The following is a 17864-nucleotide window of genomic DNA, read 5'->3' on the forward strand; positions in this document are numbered from 1 at the left end:
CCCCCCCCCTCCCCCGGCCACCTCGCCCCTCTCCAACCGGGCCAGACTGTGGAAGGGGAGCTTGGCCCAACAGGGACGAGTGGAAATGAACAGGAAGGGGATCTGGAGAAAGCAACCCCTCCACGGCTGTTAAAACGACACCGAGGCGAGCTGCGGCGGGAACGGCGGGGGGGATCCCGGGCTGGGGTGTGGGGGGGCTCCCCGCACCCCCGAACGCAAAGTCAAGCTCGGGCGTTCCCGCGGCCCCGAGGGCACCGAAGCAGTGCCGACTCCGGAGCCCCAGCGAGGGCCCCGGAAGCGCCGGGGCGGGGCGGGGGGGGGGAGCCCCGACCCTGCCCGTCCACCCTGCCCGCTCGTCCGGTCCCCGTCCCGGGGTCCCCCTCCTCCAGCGAGGGCCCGGAAGACGGCTGGGGCGTCCGCCCGCCCGGACCCGGACCCGGGGGTCCCGGGGTGCCCCTGCCTCAGCGGCAGGAACCCCGACTTACTGCGGAGACGGCGGCGGCTCGCCCCGGGGAGGAGGAGCCCGCGGGGTCCCCAGGCCCGGCCGGAGCGGCTCAGGAGCGCGAGCGGCGAGCGGGGACCCGCGGCGCCTGCCGGCCCCGCCCGCCCCGCCGTGCGCCCCCGCCGCCCCGGGGCGATCCGAAGGTCAAACGCCTTCCCCGCCCGGAGCCAATTCCCAGCCCCGGGCTCCCGGGGTCGGGACCGGGGGGCGGGGCCGGCCGGCGGCGGCGGCGGCGGGGCTGGGAGGCCGGCGCTCGGGTCCTCGGCCGCGGACGGCGCCGGGCCGGCCGTCCCCATGCGGGCAGCAGCGGCGGGACAGCGGCCGGCCCGCGGGAGCCTCCGGGGCGGCGCCAAGCCCGGATGACGCGTCGCCCGCACCGCGCTGCGTTCCCAGACACCCCACCCCTCCCACCCCCACCCCACGGCTAATCCCCGCGCGCGGGGCCCGAGGGCACGCCCGCCGCCGGGGCCCCGCGTCCCCATCGCGCGGGGCCAGCCCGCAGCCCGGGCCGATCCGCTTCAGACAACCATCCCGCCACTCTCGCCCGGCCCGGCCCGGGAGGTGACCCCGGGGGATTGGGGGGGGGGCGGGGCTGGCCACGGACGAAATGCGAACCCCACTACCGTGACAGGAGGGGGGCGGATCCCTGCGCTGGCCTCAACCCCACGGAGTCAGCTGCGACACCGTCGGCAGCCGGGAGGCTGCGTGGCCGTCCCCCTGGGGCTTTCGTGTTCACTGCAAACTAGGTCAGAGTGGCTGTGAATTCGAAATGACTCAGGAGGCTGAGACCTGAGGATCACGGTTCAAAGCCAGCTCGGGCTGGGAAGGCCCTGAGACTCTTATCTCCAATTAATCACCAGAAAACCAGACGTGGGGCTTGTGGCTCAAGTGGTAGGGTGCTAGCCGCAGGGAGTGAAAAAAAGCTGGGGGACAGGGCCCAGGTAACACACCAGGCCCTGGACCAGATTTAAAAAAAAAAAAAAAAAAACAAGAAAAAAATTAGAGTAACTTTGCTTTCCTTCCCCTCCCTCCCTTCCTCCCTTCCATTCCTTCCCTCCTTCCTTCCCTGGGTATTCAGACCTCCCAGGCCCAAAGTCCTAGAGTCTCAAGTTAAGTGCCCTGGTTGACCTTTAGCTGAGTCTTTGTCCCTCCCAGGCAAGACTCTGGGGAAGCTGTTATCGTTCTATTGCAGGAACAGAACAGGGACAAGGTAGACTACTGAGTTTCTGAGTGTTTTAAGATAAGAAGACATTGCTTGTTTGAAAGGTGGTTTGCCTTCCACAAGAGACTGATACTTGTGACTCTGGCCCTTCTTAGAGCCCGTGGTGAGTGCTAAATTGACCTCAGCCTAGAATAGCTCCGATCAGGGGCCACAGACTCCAAATTGGGGGACACCCAGCTAAAGCATTGTTTTGGGTTGTTTTGTTTTGGTTGGACATGGGGCTTGAACTCAGGGCCTTGGCACAGGTGCTGACTTTTTTCTGCTCAAGGCTAGTGCTCTACCACTTTGAGCCACAGCTCCACCTCTGGTTTTCTGGTGGTTAATTGGAGATGATTCCTGCCCCAGCCGGCTTCAAATGAGGATCCTCAAAATCTTAGCTTTCTGAGTGGCGATTGATTGAACCACCAGCGCCGGGCACAAAAACATCTTTTAAATTGTCTCTTACCCTTTTCTTTCATTCTTTCTTTCTTTCCTTCCTTCCTTCTGCAATATGGAGGTCAGATCTGGCCAGCGCCATCATTGGCTGTTGAGGGGTGTCAGATTGACTCCAGGTCAGTTAAAGAGAACAGGAGCTAAGTCCATCTTCACTAAGCTCTCCCCTGCCCCTGAGCCCCAGGGTTGGGGGTGTGCCCTGTCTGCTCAGAACCCAGGGACGTTCCCCTTCACTACGATAAGATTGTGTAAACTGTTGACCACCTGAGGTGTGGAAGGTTCAAGGAACATTCAAGGTTAAACCTGTGACCTCCCATGAGTAGGCGTATCCACCTGCATCATGTGAGCCCGGCCAAATCCATGCGCCAATTCTAACTAGAATGATAGGTTGGTTCAAACAGATACTGTGAGGCAGACTGTAACTCCACTGGCCACCTGCGTGTGACCTGGCATGCTCTGTAAGTGTTGTAACCCCATTGGCCACCTGCGTGTGGCAAGTTTGACTATGCGATGTTTGCCTTTATAACCAGACCTGGAAGGCCGCTCATAATCACAGTTTCAGCTCTGGACTGTGACCCTGGCTGGCTGGTTCGCTTTTTACTTCCCCAATAAATCCATCCTTTTATCATCTGTTTGCTGGAGACTGAGTGGTGGACTCTTGGAGGAACCAGGAATCCCCTCCCTTTGGGGAGGGGGGACTCCATTACCCTTCCTTCCATCTTCCTCCTTCTCTCCATCCCTCCTTCCTTTATTTTTGAGTACCCCCAAAAGTTGGGGAAAGCATAAGTCTACTAGTTCCTTACAGTCTGCGGGGATAAATGAAGGCAAGCATTGTAAAAGTGCACGAAAGCAGATTTTAAAGCATGCTGGAAACATGGGAAGTGCCTACCCTTCCCCAGAGGAAGTTTGTTTGGAAGACTGAGTCAGCTCCTAGACCACGTGGAGGGGTGGGGAGCTGATCCCAGCGGTGGCTGCTTGAGCAAAGAGGGCAGCTGCTATCGCCTGAGGGGTCAGATCACCAGGGGGCTGAGCTTTTATCTGGCACCTGGAGGGTGATTTAATTAGATTCATAGTTCAGAAACAACAGTTTCTCACACTTATCCAAAGAGGCCAACCTAGGAAAGGTGTGGAAGTGGGGGTGGAGTGGGAGGAAAGCCTGGGAGGTTAGAGCAAGGGGGGGGGGGGCGAGCTCTTAGGATCTGATGCCCCGTGGGGCAGAGGTGGGGAGCGGCCGGCTCTCACCTAGGCTTCAGCCACAGACAGCAGGGTAGGTGGAGGAGGTCACTTACCAAGACAGAAAAGTGAGAGAAGGGACACGCCAGCGTGTCTGAAGAAACCAATGAATGATGAGTTCAATTTACATCTTGGTGCCAAGAGATATGCAAATGCTAATTTCCTTCCTGGTACAGACAAAGATTTGTTTGGTATTTGAGGCCTTCTGGCCACACACTGCAGATTAGGTAGCTACGCCATTAGGAATAGCAAGTACAGGCCAGGCGCCCGCGGTTCATTCCTGCAACCCCAGCTGCTCCAGAGCCTGAGAGCTGAGGATTGAGGTTTAAGGTCAACTGGGGGTGGGGGGGGGGGTTGAGGGCGTTGGGAATATGGCCTAGTGGCAAGAGCGCTCGCCTAGCATGCATGAAGCCCTGGGTTTGATTCCCCAGCACCACATATATAGAAAACAGCCACAAGTGGCGCTGTGGCTCAAGTGGCAGAGTGCTAGCCTTGAGCAAAAAGAAGCCAGGGACAGTGCTCAGGCCCTGAGTTCAAGGCCCAGGACTGGCCAAAAAGCAAAAATAAAGTCAACTGGGGCCAGAAAGTCTGTGAGATGCCACCTCCCTTCCCCCATGAGCCATAGCCCCACTTTCTCATGAGAATCTTACCTACCATTAACCACCGGGAAATCAGAAATGGCTCAAAGCGGTAGATGGCAAGGAACAGTGCTTAGGCCCTGAGTTCAAGCCCCTACCAAAAAAAGAAAGAGAGAGAGAGAAAGAAAGTAAGAAAAAAGAGAGGAAGAAAGAAAGAAAGAAAAAAAGAAATCTCAGGTGTATAGAAAAATTAACTGTACTAATTCGCTGGGCTGCTACAATAGAGTGCCACATTGAGTACCCAGGCCACAGAAATGCAAGCTCAGAGGAGGGACTGGTTCCTGCCTCTCTCTGGCTTCTTGGAATGCCTTGGCCTGTGGCAGTTTAATCTTCTTATGATGTCCTCCCTCTGTGTCCCTGTGTGACCAGATTTCCCCTTTCCATAAAGACACAGGGGCCCACCCTACTCCAGTACTGCTATACTTCAATAATTACATCTATCCTTATCTATAAGTCCGCTTTCCCTCACTGTGACACAATGCCTAAAAGTAACCAACTCAGAAGGAAAAAAGAGGTTCTCTGGACTCATAATTTCAGAGGTTTCAATGCAGTTACTTCGGGGCGAGGCCTCATGGTAGAAACAGAGGGTAAAGGAGGCCTGTTCACCTCACAGCCGAGGCACAGAGAAAGGCTGAGGTCCCAATATGGCTGTCAAGGATATGGCCCTAATGACCTAACTTCCTCCTACAGGGCCCTGCCTCCTAAAGGTTCTACCACCCCCTAGTGCCCGCCCCCCCCCCAGAGTGCACCTCAGCCTGGTGAGTAACACACAGGCTTCTGAAAGACATTCAAGACCCAAATCACAAGCAGGACACCAGTGGCTCATTCCTGTAATCCTAGCTACTAAGGCGGCTCAGATTTGAAGATCTCAGTTTGAAGCCAATCTAGTCAGAGAAGTCCATGAGACTTTTGTCTCCAATTGACCAGAAAAAAGTCAGAAGTGGAGGTGTTCCTCAAGTAGAAGAATACCAACTTTGAGCAAAAAGCTAAGGGATAGAGCCTAGGCCCTAAATTCAAGCCCTAGTGCCAGGGCATGTTCACACACACACAGACACACACACCCCTAAACTAGAGCACCTATTTCTATTTCCTGTTTGGAAATTACCTTATTTCCACATAAAGTTACGTGGTAAGGTCGCAAGCAAATTGGGGTTTCTTCCATTATTGTAATAGGGATACCTCAGGAGTGCAAAGCTCCCTGGCTCTCTTGGTTTTGTTTTTTGGTTTTTTTGTCTGTTGTGAGGCCTGAGTGCTGTCCCTGAGTTCTTTTTGTTCAAGGCTAGAACTCTACCACTTGAGCCACAGCACCATTTCCAGTTCTCTGGTGGTTCATTGGAAATAAGAGTCTCACAGACTTTCCTGCCCCGGCTGGCTTTGAACCATGATCCTCACATCTCAGCCTCCTGAGTAGCTAGGATAACAGGCATGAGCCACCAGTGCCTGGCTGTTCCTTAGATATCTTTAGGGGCTTTCTACCACTTTCCTTGATTCTACTACATTAGACCCTGGTGATAGGGCCTCAGTTTCCCTAGGTTTTCCACAAAATGGGCCTGATGAATAAATGACTCCATATTCATCAAGTCTTGGAAAGAAGAACACTTCAGTCTATGATGTCGGCACCGTTTTTCCAGATCCACGCTCGGCCTCACGTCCACTCTCCGCTCCAGACCTGGCCTTCCGGCTTGACTTTCTGCAGTGCTCTCTACTGGAGGACCATGGCGCATCAGCTAGACATTTGAGTCCTCGTGGACGGGAGGTTCACTGGGGAGGGGAGAGAGAAGATGCAAACCCGCCACTACGGAGCCTGCTGGCAGATTCCATCTTTCCAACCTCCAAACCTCCTGACTAGTAGAGACGCTCGTGCCTATTTTCAGGGGAGGAAAATGAGAACGGAAGTAGGTAGCTTGACCCGGGCCACTGGCCGTCAGTAGAAACACAAGGATCTAATATTCAAGTGCAGCTGCTTGCGTATGTACTGGTCTTGTCGCAGACATGGGATATCATACTTAACATGAAAAAGGATCATGAAAATTTTAGATTAACACAAGTTTTAGATGTTAGTGAATTTGTTTAGTGAATGAAGCCACTGACTTGAACATATTACCTCCTGAGAAAATATGAAATGTATTTTTCAGACCATGTCAGGCTTATCTATTTTTTAAAAAATCTTTTACATTTAGAGGCTGAGATGTGAGGATCATAGTTTGAAGCTAGCCCAGGCAGGAAAAAAAAAGTCCCTGTGAGACTCTTATCTCTAATTTACTCAAAAACCTGAAGTAGAACTGTGTGGTTCAAGTGGTAGAGCGCTAGCCTTGAGCACAAAGAGGCTCAGGGACAGCGTCTAGGCCCTGAGTTCAAGCCCCACAACTGACAAAAAATCTTTTACATTTTAGTGGCTCTGGGACTGGCCATGTTAAATGAACGTTTGACAGAGGTGAGTGTAATGAACAGTGAGCTGAAGGGTGACTTTAAAACATGTTTAATGGACACACGCTGGGTGCCGGTGAGGGAGATTTGTCACATCTCAAGCCATAGATAAGGAGTCCATAGATTGCTCCATGAACAGATTAAAAAAAAAACCACCAATGGCAGAGACACTTATCTAGTCACCTGCTGGCCAGGAGTGGCAGGACCAACAACTTGCAAACCATGCTCTTACGCAACTCCCTCTCTCCGGAGACAACCAGAAAATTTGGTCAGTCTTTAAGTCTCTAGTTGAAAGCTGGGTCTAATAAGGGAATTTACATTCTCGGGGTCTTTGTTCTGTGCTGAGTGGTGCAGAAAGAACTTCAAGCTCACAGTGGTCCAAGGAAATCATCTAGCAAGCCTCACTGTGTAGCTAAGGAAAGGGAACCAGGAGACCGGGTAACCTGACAATATGACACAAGTAAAACAGCAAGGGTGAGGTTGGCACACGAATGTGTCTAACTCAAAGACAGTATATCTCTTGATCTGACTGATCACCTATGTCCTTTGTAATAGCCTCAATAATAAGGCAGTACACAAGAGTGTTTCCCTGAGTTCTGCAAGCCCCTCTAACAACTGATTCACACAACCAGGGGATCCTGGGGACTTTCTATTGATCGCATAGTTAAAGCAAGTTATACCACTTGTCAAGTTATACCCCTTGGGTCATGGGAACCTTTCATTTAGAGCAGGTCACTGGAAGCACATGAGACACAGAGCTGGCCCTGCGGGGAGGGGAAGTCTCGGGGACTGAGCTGTTAGCCTGTGAAGGCTGCAACAGCTCTGGCTAGCGTCAAGAGTCAAGTTAAATTGTACAACCCTCACTCAGGAGGGAATCAGTGAATGCAATGCCATTAATGCCATCAGGATTTGTGAGCCAAGAAGGTAAACGGTGCATACCTATCACAGTCTGAAGTCCACGGTGGAGTCACGAGTTCTGTTCCTTTACAAGACAACCCCAAGGGGCAAAGTAAAAAACAACTTTTACTGGGTCCTATGAATTAACTACAAGTCCCCCAACTTTGTATCTGTGTCTTCTGATCTGAGCTATTCTCTGCCACAGTCCCTTTGCAATCACCTTGTTTGTGGAAGGCAAACGCCATTCAAACAAGCATTGTCTTAAAAGAAACAGCCCAAACTCAAGAGATCAGTTTGTCCCTTTTCTGTCCTAGTAATAAAGTGATAACTTCTCCAGAACTCCACCGGGGACAAAGACTGAGCAAACGATCAACCAGGCCACACCTGTGAGCGGGAAAGGGAAAGGCTTTAACTCTCCATGCCTCTCTAGAGCCCTGCCTACAATGCTTCCGATTTAACCTGGTTTCACCCAGGTGCCAGTGGCTCATGCCTATAATCCATGCCTATAATCCTACTCAGGAGGCCGAGAGCTAAGGCTCACGGTTCGAAGCCAGCCTTGGCAGGGCAGTCCATGAGACTCTAATCTCCAACTAACCACCAATAAATCAGAAGTGGAGCTGTGGTTCAAATAGGAGAGCACTAGCCTTGAGCAAAAAAGCTCAGGGACAGTGCCTAGGCTGAGTTCAAGCTTCAATACACACACACACACACACACACACACACACACACACACACACACTGGTTTCAACAACTCACACTTCTTCCCAAGCTCCTGGAGCAGGCAGGGAGCACATGTCCCCACTAGGAAACTGCCTTGTATTTTCATACAATTGGCTCAAATATTCCTGTTGCTATGGATCACATTCATTTGAGAAATAGTTTTTACAATCTGATCAAATTCTTCCAGAAGCCACAAAAGCAAGATGCCTTTAAACACGGTGTTTAAAGATAAGAGATAGAAATTCCCAGGCTAGGAAGAAGGAGGGCACATCTAGAAAGCAGTAGATTTGAACAACCTGTCCCCTGGCTCACCTTCTGCCTTATCTGTAATCTCAGCCTCACCTTTTCCACTTTGACTTTACACTCCACAGAAAAGAAGGACAACTAAGTGGTTCACACCTACAATCCCAACCACTCTGGAGGCTGAGATCTGAGAACTGGGGTTAGAAGCCACACTGGACAGTAAAGGCCAAGAGACTATCTCCAATTAACCACCAAAAAGCCAAAAGGTGGCTCAAGTGGTAGGTAGAGCACCAGCCTTGAATGAAAAGCTAAGGGACAATGCCCAGGCCTTGAGTTCAAACCCTAGGGAACAAGGGGGAGGGGGGAGGGAAAGTTCAGCAGGAGGCAGAGATTGCCAAAGTAACTCCCAAGACTAGACAGGTCTGTCTCCTGCACGCTTCCGTTCCAAAGGATAACACAAGCCTTCGCTTGCCATGCACATCCCCCTGTGCTGTGCGCAATGTCTTAGCTCAACCAATGCTGCATTCAAGAAGATAAAACTAGAGACCACAGACCGAAGCCAGGACAATTTCCCCACCCTTCCACACACAGGAAACCAGCAAGTGCCTTGCGGTGTGGCTGGCCAAATCCTGTTCCGGGGTTCACCAGCACCTCCTGTAATGTCTTCTGGCTCCAAGCGTCTCTCCCTCCTGCAGTCAAGGACAAACACCGTGTTTGCACAGGGCTGTCCCTTCATTCCAATGCGCAGCTACAGATGGCGGCAGTACCCTTGGAGCACTTTTATGGGACACTAAAACTTTACAGCAGCCTGCTGGCTCAGAAAGACAAGGTTCCACATCTCTGAATGGATCTATTTATGACTGACTCGACCATTATGCTTTGCCCTTTGGAAACCCCGGCTGATAGTAAGCCTTTTCACAGGGGGTCCCCTGAGCCCCACAGCAGCAGCTGCCTCACAGAAACCCCATATGGCAGGGCCAAACGGACTGAATAGCTACGTTTGAAAAGAAAGGCCCAGCATCATCAGAAATGGCCTTAGGCTTGGCCATGTCCTGCTGTTTGGGGGTGAAATCCACCTGTGCTTTTCCAAGTTTCTCCTCCTGTACCTCTCCCCTTGCTGAGGTTGACGGGGCTCCCTGTGAACCTCCTCACCAAATCCTAGTGAACTGGCCTTTCCTCTCATCTTTAGCCGGCAAAGTAATGAAAACCAGAGGAGAAAAAAGAACACACACACACACACACACACACACACACACACACACGCACGCACGCACGCACGCACGCACCTGCCATTCAATCACAGCTTGTTTATCCCTGGGTCCAGGATTAATAGCTAGACCAGAAAAAAGAATCATCATGTATTTATTTCAAGTCAGGCTCACCCGTGTTCCATAGCGGCCACTCCTGGGCATCCGGAGACCCGCTCACTTCTTCCCCTCAGCCTTCTAGACAAGTGAGCCCATTCTACTCACGGGGCTGCCAGTGAAAGGGTGGCCCTCACAAAAACACACACAGGGTGTCAGCCCGGCCAGAGGGGCGGAGCCGGCCATCAGGGAACCAACCGTGGGGGCCAATGGGCAGCCTCCCTGCCCTTGTTTGCTTAAACTATTGTGTTTCACCTCAAGGGAGACCTGGAGTAAGGAACTCTGAATGGAAAAGGCCATTGCCTTACATGTTTTTTGTTTTGTTTTTAAAGCAAAGGTCCCTCAATTGCTTTTTCTCCAGGCCCTCCGAAGCCCGAATCCCACTTTGGAAATTCAGATTCCTACTTCTGACTCCCAAGTTACCGTTCCCACCTCCAATCCTGCCCACCCCCAAGCTGGCAGCCACGTGGGCTTCCTGCTGTCTGTGTAATTCACTAGGTCCTGGCCCAAGTGCCCAGAAGAAAGCTTTTGTTGCCCACGCTGACTGGGCAGGCATCCGACGCTGGCACTGCCTGGTTCCCGTCCCCACAGTGAGGACGGGGCGCCCGGCACAGGGCAGTCTTGTGTTTCCACTGGCTCAGTCCAAAGCAGGGCCAGTGCCCTGGCGGAGGGGCCTCCTGGGGAAGCCAGTTCTCTGGAGGGGGAGGACACAGCTCTGGGAGGGACCAGGCCAGCTTGGAGGAGCCACGGAGGCGCCCTTCCCATGGAGGCTGCAGCCCCCACACTTGGAGCTGCTGCTCAGCCCACGCAGGACGGTGTGCGCGGACAGTTCTCCAAGGTCGAGGTCTGGGGAGGAGCACAGCTTGGAGGGGCTTAGGATGTAGACCTGTCTATCGCTAGCAGCACTCAGCCCCGGGACTGTGCCTTCCAGTGACAGTGTACAGTCGGCAGGTTAGCGAGGGGGCTCCCAAGAGGTTCGGGCCCCCAACACCCCCAGGGGTCAGCTGGGAGGAAGGAGGTGCAGGCCCTATGATACTCTGAGAAAGTCCAGCCTGAAGAGCTGGGAGCCGGGCTGGGGAATCCTGTGCGGGACCCATCAGTTCCGCAGTGGAGCTGGGGTCTCGACTCCCATCCTGGTGAATCCCATCTGTTATCAGGGTGCAGACCTCAGGAACTTGAACTCGGGGTCTCAGTGCTGTCCCTGAGATATTTGCACAAAGCTGGCACTCTACTGCTCTAACTCTTGAGGCTTTTCTGGTGTTTAATTGGAGATAAGAGTTTCAGAGACTTTCCTGCCTGGGCTGGCTTCGAACCACGATCCCCAAAGTTCAGACTTCTGAGTAGCTAGGATTACAGGTGTAAGCCACCAGCACCCAGCTTTTTTTTTTTTTTTTTTTAAAGAAAATGCATAAACTTTATTGTTGAAGGTGTGGAAGTGAATGTAACAACATCAAAGATCATTACAGTGACTCCAAAACTGAGGAGTTGAGATTTCTCAGGCAAGTAGAGGCAGTATAAGTAAAAGGGCTTTGCAGCTTGTTTTCTGTTTCTTCAACGTTATTCCCTCATGACTAAAGCTCATCTTCCCTTCGGAGAAGTTTTCCTACACTCTTCCATCTTTCTCCATGCTTTGCTTAGATTTCAGAGTAGCACTGACTTCTTGTCATTAACTTGACCACCATTGTTGATACCTATCTTCGTCCATGCAGGCCAGTATAACAAAACAACGTAAACTAGAGCTGCAAGTCCGAGACCAGAGGCCCGCGAGCCCAGGTTCCAGGGAGGGGCTTCTGGGTTGCGGACTGCGGGCTTCATGCGGTGTCCTGACATAATGCTAGTTGTCCTTTTAAAAATTTTATTTTTATTTTTCGTGGAACTAAGTTCGAGCCCCAGCACTAGCACAAAAAGAAAAGGCCGGGAGTGGTCGTGCACACCTGGAATCGCAGCACTTAGGAGGCAGAAAGGGAGAGGGAACAGCTGGGATTACATGTACGCGCCACCATGCCCATCCTCTAGATTTTTACAGGAAGTATTCTGACCAGATCCTTCCCCTTTTTTAGACCAGAAAAACCAGATGCACTGTTAAAGTGATTTGCCCAGAGTTACAAGCACGATGGGAGGAAACCTGGCTGAGGCCCAAGCCCTACCACTTAGCAGAAAGATCTTCCCCCTGGTGCTGCACACAACATTAAGGAAGTGATCTAGAAGAGTGTTTCATGAAATGCCACATTCTCAGTGAGGTTCCTGTTGGTTCGTTAATTGAGAGGCTGAGGTGGGAGTTCAAGATCAACCTGGGCATCATAGTGAAACTTGGAAAGTGGTCACAAGGTAAAATCCAGGAAGGATTGTTTCAACCAGGTGGGTTTTGCTGTTGTTTGGTATTTGTTGTTGTTTGGTGTTGCTCCGTTTTTGCAGTGCTGGGAAAACAGGCTCACTAGGCAAATGCTCTCCATGAAGCCCCCCCCCCCAACCCCCCAATTCAGTTTTACCAGCAGTCCACCCTTGCAAAAGCAAAAGGGAGATGAACCGAGAACTAGGAAGCGGAGACTTTGGAAAGATGGAAAGTGAACTTTGCCAGGATGTTTATCCAGCAAGTCCAACTATGTGGGGCTGGAAAAGCTGCTATTAAAACGATACACAAAATAATGACAGGGGCAGAGGCCTGTTCTTTTCAAAGGCAGAGATGACATCACTACTTTCTAAATTCCAAACCATTAGAATAGGTAATTCAGAAAATTGCTATCTGCCCTGGGAGGGTGCTCATCACCCATCTAAAACCTGCCTTTGATCTGAAACAAGTACCTGGTCATCACCCACTTCGGGGGTCCCAGCACCCCCCAGGCCGAGATTCCTCGGCCCCAAGTAACTGACCACGCTTGGCCTGTCACTGCACTGATCTGCCCATGTGCTAAACAGTGCTCAGTCACAGTCACACACACACTCTCTCTCTCTCTCTCTCTCTCTCTCACACACACACACACACACACACGGTTCCTCCACAGCCCCACAGAGCAACACTCCTGGCACAGGTAAGCACCAACATACACTGTGGCTCAAAGTGGTAGAGCACTACTAGCCTTGAGCAAAAGAGCTCAGGGACAGCGCTCAGGCCCCCAGTTCAAGCCCCAGGACCAACCAACCAACCAAAAAAAAATCTCTCCCTGAGAGATAAAGGAGTCTTTCATCCCCCTTCACAGGGTTCATGAAGAGTAAGGGCTCCATTGTATGGATTCTCCTAAGGCTGAAGAATGATTTCCTAAAAGTTCCTTGAAAACTCTTTTCAAAGCCTGGAGGTCTAAAGTGTTCTGTCTCAGCTCTGCTCTCCAGTTACGAGTCAGCGGCAGAGCCAAGGGGAACCTGAGAGAGTGTTACGTCACAGGGGACCCAGTTCCCAGCACCCGGGCACCCCCTGGGCGCTCTATCAGGCTGGCCCTGGGATTCCGGGCCCCTGCACTGCTGACGTCCGGAGATGCACTGGGGAGGATGAGCTGCCTGCCCGGCTCCACCCTGTGGAGCCCGCTCAGTGCCATCTCCCTTCCTTGCTCCCACCGTCCAGACTTGCCGAGCAAAGCCATGTGCAGCCCCCCAGAGGGGCAAAACCAGCTCTCCCAGCGCGCCCTTAGGGGAATCCGCTCTTTCTCCTCAGACTTGTCCCTGGGAGGGGCAGGATGAGGCCTCACCCCCACGTGCAACACACACTCGGGAAAGGCCAAGGGACACTAGGGGAGCAGGCAGGCCACCGCACCACCAACAGCGCCCTCTGCAGGAAACTCCAGCTGCCAGAACTATGAGGGAATCCATGTCTTGTATGTCACCTTGCTGGGGTGTTCTGTCACACACACACACACACACAGCAGCCCTAAGAGTGTCTAAGTCACTCCTCCACACACAGCTAGAATCTCCACCCCAGTGACAGTTAAGCATGCAGCACATCTCTAGGGGGCGGGGTGTCCCCCGGCACTGGGGACCATTTGTGGCTCAAGCAGGCACTTCATAGGTAAGAAGCCATCAGTCACTCGCTCTCTGTTTGCGGCGAGCCTGGTGTGAAGGAGTCAGCGGGCGGTGCTGGTTCCCTAAGTACGGCACTTACCCTACCGTAACGCAGGACTCCTGAACGCCATGAGAAATGATGTTACTGAGGTCTGCGCCTCCTATCCTTTCCTCCTTTCCTGGCGTTTACCCTGTCTGGTGCCAGTCCTGGGGCTTGAACACTGTCCCTTCGGTTCTTTTGCTCCAGGTTGGTCCTCTACCATCCGAGCCACGCCTCCACTTCTGGCTCTTAGGTAGTTCATTGGAGGTAGCGGCGTCATCAACGTCCCTACCCGAGCTGGCTTTCAACTGTGATCCTAGCTCTCAGCCTCCTGAGTAGTTAGGATTACAGGTGTGGGTCAGCACCAGCGCCTTGGCTCACCATGTGTTTTGATTGCATGAAGAGGCCACGTGGGGTGCTTACCGTTTAGTTCTGTGAAGCATGAGCTATGATAGCCACACCACAAAAATCTTCAAACAGAACCTCGTTCTGAATGAAGGAGCTTATTTCGCCATGCCTGATTGCTTTTCTGGAATGAGTGAATAAATGAAGTGTTCTTTGATGGGCTAGTAGTGCAGTGCTTAGCTAATGTTTTCCCCCAAGCATAATATATATAATATTGTATATATATATATATATATATATATATGCACATACACATATGTATGTGTTTGGTATACACACTCGTAGCACATTTGGGTAGGATTACAACATCAGAAGTTTGCCTTTCAAGGTCAGGGAGTTCAGCCAGGTAAAACACTGCACCTTGGAGCCTGGGCTCTGCCCTAGGCCATGTCCCAATTAGCTGTGCAGCCCTAGGCTATCCTAAGAACCTAGATGTCCTGACATGAATAGTAATAACCCTTGTCTGAGGTCTGATGTATGCCAAGCAAATGTGCCACAGTAACACACACACACACACTCACACACTATTAAAGATGTACCCTAAACAGAAGGCTCAAAGGGGCTGCAATTCACCTGCTGGGCTAAGTGAGCTTCACGGAACAAGGCTGCTACGCTGTGTTTCACGCCCCCCCCCCCCCCGACTAAACGGATGGGAAATGAAAATAGTCCTCATCTCCGTGCCAGCTTTCATCAAACCACTGACTCTCGGGAGGGTCAGATGTGGAGGCAGAGGCCAATTCCAGGGCTAAGATTGCCTCCCCGTTTACCAGACTGATTCTGCAAAAAAGTTCTCACCAGCAGAAGAGGGCACCTGCAAGCTCATACCTGTAATCCTTGGTACTTGGGAGTCTGAGATCTGAGGATCATGGTTCAAAGCCAGCCTGGACAGTAAAGCCCACGAGACTCTTATCTCCAATTAACTAACCACCAAAACAAACCAGAAGTGGAGCTGTGGCTCAAGTGGGTAGAGAGCCCAAACCCTGAGTTCAGTTCCTGGGATTGGCACCAAATAAAACAAAACAAAGCAAATCCCAAAAGATACCCTTTGAGGTAAGGAGGTAAGTAAAAAGTTACTAAATTAGTAGAAATTAATTTAAAATGTTACCCCTTGCCTCAAAGCCAACATCTCAAGGAACTAGGAACAGGACACATTAGTGTAACAACCATTCCACAAACGGTGGGCCTCTTTGCCCCCCATCAACTGCATGATCACCGTGACCACAGTGGCTTTATTCCGATCGGCACTCTCTGTAGTTTATACAAAACAGTTTGTTCTCTTTAACAAACCAAAGGAGGGATTAATCTTTAATGAGAGAGGGAGAGAGGGACTGGTCCAGGAGTTTGGCTGGGAGGGGGGTACTCTGCCTGAAATCGTGGGGGGGCCTGAGGACCCACACCCCATGCCCCTCACTCTTTCCTCTGCCCCCACCCACACCCCATGCCCCTCACTCTTTCCTCTGCCCCCACCCCCGTACTAGGGCTGAACCAGAGCCTTGCGCATGCGCAGCCCCTAACACTTAACTAGGCCTAGGATCACCCAGAATAAAAACTTCATTTCCTGCATTTCCTTCCAGTTCCGGGTCGGACATCGAGGTCCCTGCACCCCAATAGTCTCACATTCTAGAAGCCAGAAAGACCCCAAGCTCTTTCATACCCTATTCATGAGAAAGAAGGCACTGTAAAGTCAAAGGGAACACCTACTCAGACTTTATAAAGTAAACATGGCTTCTTTGTCATTTTGTTGTTTTTGATTCTTTTGTAAGACAACATTTTCATTCAGGCCTTCTTTCATGGTACAATTTGTGATTGCATCATGCTATGTTTTTCAATGGTCTGTTTGTTTGGAGACTTCTTTCTTTTTGTATTGCCAAATTCTGCCGACAATGAATTCCTTCAGTGGGAAACTCTATACTTTTTTTTTTTTTTTTGCAACAAGATCATGCACACAATTGTATTTCTTTGTGCTTTGGTTGCATTCTCAGGACACAAAATTTTCCAGAATAAAAAGAAATGAGATGCACCTATGCTGTTTCCCTGCTGATCCTGCTTACTAAGGTCCCCTAAGTGCTGTAACTATCATAGAAGCAAGATTCAAACCCTGCCAGGGTCACGCCTGCCACCCCAGCTACTCAGGAGGCTGAGATCTGAGGATCATGCTTCAAAGCCAGCCTAGGCAGGGAAGTCTGTGAGACCCTTATGCCTAATTAACCACCAGAAAGCTGGAAGTAGAGCTGTGGCTCAAGTGGCAGAGTGTTAGCCTTGAGCACAAAAGCTCAGAGACAGCACCCAGGGCCAGAGTTCAAGTCCCAGTACACACACACACACACACACACTACTAAAATCCACATCTGTCTTCAGGGCCCATGTCTCCTACTTGATATCACTACTTGACTAATTTTACTACACACACACACACACACACACACACACACACACACACACACACACACACGGCTGGCCTGAGACAAAGAGCTGAAAGATGAACAACCTTTACCCCAGAGGAAAGATGTAATCTGAGGTCTCCAGGCAGAGTCCTGGGCGCTGATGCCCTCTCTAATCCCTGGATTAGAGAGAAGGCTGCAGTGGAAGATATTCCAAAGCCTGTTCTTGTTCATGCTGCCAGATGGCAGGCTGCCACTTTATCTTCCCAAAGCGTGAGTGTTCTTAGGAGCCTTCTTTTTTTTTTTTTTTTTTTTGGCCAGTCCTGGGCCTTGGACTCAGGGCCTGAGCACTGTCCCTGGCTTCTTCCCGCTCAAGGCTAGCACTCTGCCACTTGAGCCACAGCGCCGCTTCTGGCCGTTTTCTGTATATGTGGTGCTGGGGAATTGAACCTAGGGCCTCGTGTATCCGAGGCAGGCACTCTTGCCACTAGGCTATATCCCCAGCCCCTTAGGAGCCTTCTTAAGAGCACTGTTATTGTTGTTACTGAGTCCCGGGTTTGGAATCGCACCCTGGGCCGGCCAGGCAAACCTTTCCCCACTGAGCCCCACCAGTATAAGGGAGCTGCATAGACTTGGAAGCACCGAGAGGCCCTATCAAGGAAAATTTCTTCCTCTACTCCTTTTAGGATCGTACAAAACCCAAACAAACAACAACCAGAACCATCCTGCCGACTACCAGATCACCTTACAAAAGTTTCCCACCACCCCAAGCCCACGGCCACGTGGAGGTCACGCTGGCAGCCTGACACCCCCAGAGCTTCGTGAAGAAACCAGAACAACACACAAACGCGGAGGAAGAAAAAAGAGATGACACTGAAATGACAAAAGAAACAGAAGAAACAAGTACATGTACTATGCTTACTATCTCCAGAGAGGGGGAAAAGCTATTTCACCCAAGAAACAAGAATAAAATATTAAAGGAAAAGAAAAAAAAAAAACTGAGCTAGGAAACTCTGGAAACAAATTCTCTCCATGGCTGGGCACTGTAGCTCACAATCTCTCTCTCTCTCCATATATATATATATACATGTTATATGTATATATATATACATGTTATATGTATATATATACATGTTATATGTATATATATACATATATGTTATATGTATATGTATATACATGTTATATGTATATATTGCTATATCTCCTATCTGTATCCTTTGCATGCCACACATCTCCTATTGGTTCTGTTTCTCTCTAAAAAAAAAAAAAAACCTTGATAAATGAATTTAAACAAATGTCTATTATTGCTGGGGATATGGCCTAGTGGCAAGAGTGCTTGCCTCGTATACATGAGGCCCTGGGTTCAA

General features: G+C 51.0%; 1 protein-coding gene across 3 annotated transcripts in view; it reads right to left on the reverse strand.

Moving 5' to 3' along the window:
- Positions 1–17864, reverse strand: part of Trim2 (tripartite motif containing 2) — a 96017-nt gene that overhangs the window by 72835 nt on the left and 5318 nt on the right. Inside the window, exon 1 of one of the 3 annotated variants that reach the window (XM_048333334.1) lies at positions 9697–9714. The exons of 1 other annotated variant lie outside the window; for it this stretch is intronic. The gene's annotated coding sequence lies outside the window, so the exon portion shown is untranslated. Of the gene's footprint in view, positions 1–485; positions 505–9696; positions 9715–17864 lie in introns of those variants that run through there. One more of the 3 variants, XM_048333336.1, reaches the window with a different exon arrangement.

Source organism: Perognathus longimembris, chromosome 24 (genome assembly GCF_023159225.1).
Source record: "Perognathus longimembris pacificus isolate PPM17 chromosome 24, ASM2315922v1, whole genome shotgun sequence".
In the NCBI taxonomy this organism is placed as follows: Eukaryota; Metazoa; Chordata; class Mammalia; order Rodentia; family Heteromyidae; genus Perognathus; species Perognathus longimembris.